The sequence below is a fragment of the Pundamilia nyererei genome, unplaced genomic scaffold, assembly GCF_000239375.1.
Source record: "Pundamilia nyererei isolate P.nyererei 1_Seehausen unplaced genomic scaffold, PunNye1.0 scaffold00147, whole genome shotgun sequence".
NCBI classification, from domain to species: domain Eukaryota; kingdom Metazoa; phylum Chordata; class Actinopteri; order Cichliformes; family Cichlidae; genus Pundamilia; species Pundamilia nyererei.
The window spans coordinates 507,800-512,562 of record NW_005187548.1 but is presented as its reverse complement, the minus strand read 5'-3'; the positions used below and the strand labels follow the sequence as shown (position 1 = coordinate 512,562).

Sequence of the window (4,763 nt, the reverse complement as noted above, 5' to 3'; positions counted from 1 at the left end):
CCGATCAACACAGTCATCCATCCTAGGTAATGGGAAAGAGTCTGCTTTAGTGGCCGCATTCACCTTTCGATAATCCGTGCAGAATCGAGGAGTATTGTCAGATTTGGGCACTAACACACATGGGGAGCTCCATGCGCTAGCACTTGGAACGGCTAAGCCATGCTCAAGGAGGTAATTGACTTCTCTCTGCATTATTTCCCTTTTTACTGGATTCACCCGGTACGCATGTTGTTGGCTTATGCCCCTCCACATCAATGTCATGACTTAAGACAGTCGTTTGACGCTGGTGATCAGAGAAAAGTTATTTTTTGTCAGAGTAATTGTTACAGGAAAAATGATTCTATGTTTCTTTACCTTCTTTTAAATGTACAAAGATGCCCTTTGTCTATGGTTAGATTAGTTTAGAATTATCCTTTTAGACTTTCCCAGCAAAGACATATTGTTTTGGGACATATTGTTTTAGATTGTTTTATCTCACAGCTTTCTCCCAGCTCTCTGCTGACGAGACTAGCGCCACATATGGAGTTGTTTATTTTATCTGTTTATTATTTTTCTTATCCTGTTCTCACTGTCTTTTCTATAAAAAGTGCCAAGCCTCTGTTCACGACGTGAGTTGTTCTCAGCAGCTCACCCGTGTTCACGTTAAAGCATAAAAAGTAACCTTGTCTCCTTGTGTCTTTATTTCTCCTGGGTTTTTTACAGAGTTTTCCCCCAACAGTAATGATATCAGTTTGAGCAGTTTCAGGTAAATCGGCAACAAATGATTCAAGATCATTTAAAATTACTGAATTTTTCAGCCCACTTCCTAATGCAGCATCATCCCTCCCAGATAATCCGTCATCCGACAGTTTGTAGGCGGGGAGGATGGCAACAGCGCACACCGGGGCGCTGTTGTATTTTGCTTACGGGGATAGAACAGTTTCTTTTTTTTTTTTTGCCTGTCCCATTTGGTTCTTTAGCCATCAGAATTGTTGTCTGAAGACCAACAAATATACCCAATGGATTTACTTTGCCAAATGGATCATCGTGGCATTGCCGTATTGGTCCATTTGATTGACCTTTGTTTTTATTGTTTATTATATTTTATTTTCAGATGTTACAGACGGGACAGACATGAGTGAGGGATAGGAAAGGGAGAAAGAAAGAGGAAGGAAAAGAAAAACAGAAGGGGAGAGGGACAGTGAGAAAGGGGGGGAGAAAAAAAATCTGCTGGATCACCTGTTGAGAAAAGAAGAATAGAAAACAAGCAAAAAAAACCCACAACAAAGCAACATACTAAACACAACACCATCGCATTAATCTAGCTAGGTGTAAACAGCAGTAAATACTGAATATTCAAAGTTGCTGTGCAGCACGCAGGACAGACAGCGCACAATGTGCTTTGAAGTAGCAGCCAAGAAAGGTGTAATTTAAGTCTACGAGCAGTGAACACCCGTGTGCATACCTGTGTGGATCAGCGCGCTTGTTTTCAAATGGTTTCCACATGTAATGGTCTGCAAGAGGATGTAGCGAGCCATAGCCCTGTCCCCCAGGGCATGAAGCAGGCATGGAGGAGATCCAGGCCCCAGACATCCAGAGGCTCCCAGAGCACGAGAGCCCAAAGAGGACCACCGGAGGGGCATCCGTGCCACCCTCATGGGAAGGGCTGAGATTCCCCAGACGAGGCGTCACCCAGTATCAACCGAGCAGAAGCTAGAGGGGGCTGCACCGGCGTGCCCGCTGGCTCTGCCGGCAGCCAGCTGTGCCAGAGTGAACCGAGCCGCAGGCCCAGAGGCCGGAGGCCTGAGGGCCCCCCGCACCCCGGAGGAGGCCTGACTGAGCAACAGGCGCCAGGCCCCGCCAGGTAGCCACTGGGAGTGAGCCGGTACATACCTGAGCGCCCAGCCCCGGACACCAAGAACCACCAATGCACCGACCCCTGAGGGCATCAGTCACCGGCAGGGAGTGTGGTGAGGGGAGATAGGCCTTGGAGGGCCTGGGAGTTCCCAGAGAGGTGGAGTCTAAGACCCGACCTGACATATAGACACAGACAAACAGGCACACACAGACACAAACATGCATTCCCACCCTCATGCACACATATACAAACACTCAGCACTCACCCAACGGAAGGATTGACATAAATGGACATGTACACACAATCACACTCCCCAAACATACTCTATACCCCGGGTCCAGGTACCCTCGCCCCCAGAGGGGGAAACAGAACCCAGACCCAAGAGATGTTACCCTTCCCCCCGGGGTGGAGGCAAGCAGACCGTCCCAGGCTCCGCAGCAGCAGGGAGGCCAATCGGACAGCTAACATCTCCTCCCAGCCCCCCCGCTCCAATGACTTGGTTGGTACTTGGAGGGATAGAACAGTTTCAACGTATTCACATGACAAACCCTGGTTTTTCGCTGCCGATCTGGAGTGCGAATCACATAATGGTTATTGTCGAGTTTACATTCAACACTGTAAGGACCAGCAAACTGTGTTAGTAAACTGGACCCTACCACAGGCAGTAACATCAACACCTTCTCCCCTGGTTGAAAACTTCTATCCACAGCTTTTTTGTCAAAACGAGCCTTCATTTTAGTTTGCACTTGCTTTAAGTTTTCCCCGGCTATTTTCCACGCTAGGCGAAGCCTATCTCGAAGCTGACTCACATAGTCAGGTACACTACATGGCCAGACCAAAAGAAATTGCCCAGCACTCGGTAATAAGTTTTATTTATTCCGAGGTGCCCAGCCATGCCGACGTCATGTGCTAAGCTTAGCACCTGATCACGATGCTGAGATGGTACCACCACCTGTGTAACACCTGATGTTCCACTCTGATCAGAAGACCACCGCCTCATTAACACGCCATCCTGCAGGAAAAAACGGGGAAGGGTGCTTTCCCCAGCCGTGACAACGGCTGCAAAACAGGAACTCAAAGACTTGTCATTTTCCTGAGCGCTTACCAAAGCTTCTTTATTCACATCGCTGCTCAATGCCGGTATTAATTTTAGCACACTGCATTTATCCCCCACACTGTCTTTCTCCCGTACAGGAGGTTTTTGCTCCCCAGCCACAAACGTATCTGCGATACTAACCACATCAGCAAATTTGTGCGTTTCCGCCCGCGTAACAGCGCAAACGGGAAAAAACTGTCGCTTTTGGATCAGCAGCAACAGGTGTATCCATCACTTCAGGCGGTGGAAACACTTCCCCCCCGGCCAAATCGTTGCCCAAGATAAACGACACACCTTTAAACAGCAACTGTCGTCTTATGGCGACCTTCACAGGTCCAGTTGTGATAGGTGAGTGTAGATATACTCTGTGAAGGGGCGCCCGAAGAACAATTCCCCACACCAACACATCCGTGTGGCAGGCGGTTTTATCCGACAGTGGCAACACATCATCTAACATAAAAGATTGATGTGCCTCGGAGAATGGTGATAGGAACCCTGTCCTTCTCTTCTCCTGCCACCGAAACGAAGCCTTGGGAAAGGAAGGGTTTAAAACGTGACTCTACCTCCATTTCTGGGTCACACCCCTGCATCTGATCAGGACCGATAGGTGGGGAAACTACTTTAATGAGCCCCACGGGTCCCTTAGACCCTCTGCACTGCTCTTTCTTCTGCAGCGCAGGACAACTGGCGATCAGGTGACCAGACTCAAGGCAATAAAAACATTCCCGCTTTTTAGTTTCCTCCTGTCTCGCCCTTCGGGTCTGTTTAGGAGATTTTTGTCTCTTTTCCTGCCCTCCCCTCACTTCTCATCCTGCCCCGGTTGGAAAAATGACTTTATGTGTGAGGGTGAATTCATCTGCTAAAACTGCTGCTTTTGCCAGGAACATCACCTTCTGCTCATTTAGATAAACTACCAACTGATCCGGGAGACACTTTTTAAATTCTTCTAAAAGAACCAACTCCTTCAATGCCTCAATATCCTTCACTTTGCTGGCTTGCATCCAGCGTTCAAACAAGCGATGTTTCTCACGGGCAAACTCCACAAAGGTTTGTTCAGCGGTCTTTTCACTTTTACGAAATTTCTGACGGTAAGCTTCAGGAACTAATTCATATGCGTGCAGAATTGATTTTTTTACAATATCATATTGGAGGCTGTCGTTAATGGAAAGGCTAGTACATACTTCCTGAGCCTTGCCGATTAACTTACACTGGAGTAGCAGCGCCCAAAACTCCTTAGGCCAACTCAATGCAGCTGCTATACGCTCAAAAACGTTAAAATAGGAATCAACCTCAGCCTCCCGAAACGGAGGTACTAGTTTAACATGTTTGGTGATGTCAAAACTTGGTGAAGTAACTGTGGATGTGTCAGGGCGACTCGAGACAGGTGTGGAGGCAGCGGAAGCAGGTGTCTAGACAGCGGCGGGCTTACGCAACTCCAACGCTCTGACCCGGAGGTGCATAGCTTGCACCTCAAGCTCTTTAGCGCGAACCTCTACCTCGCTAATACGGAGGGTCAAACGGAGGTCCTCCATAGACCCTAGACCCCGCCTCATCCGCATCAGGCTCCACCTCAGCTGGAGACACGCCAACGGGTCCCTCAGCCTCCGGAGCCACCTCCACGCCGCCCCTACCAGGCCGCTTTACAGCGGCCTTCGGGGAAGGGAGAATGCCCCGCTCCACCAAGCCTGCACACAAAGCATCCTTCACCTCCGGTTTACGGGCATTATAGGACACTTTACAGGGAGTGCAGAATTATTAGGCAAATGAGTATTTTGTCCACATCATCCTCTTCATGCATGTTGTCTTACTCCAAGCTGTATAGGCTCGAAA

At 48.7% G+C, this 4,763-nt stretch overlaps 1 protein-coding gene across 1 annotated transcript in view; it reads right to left on the bottom strand.

Moving 5' to 3' along the window:
• The window catches only part of ntsr1 (neurotensin receptor 1 (high affinity)), a 99,915-nt gene that overhangs the window by 57,279 nt on the left and 37,873 nt on the right, over positions 1–4,763 (bottom strand). The gene's annotated exons all lie outside the window — the stretch shown is intronic.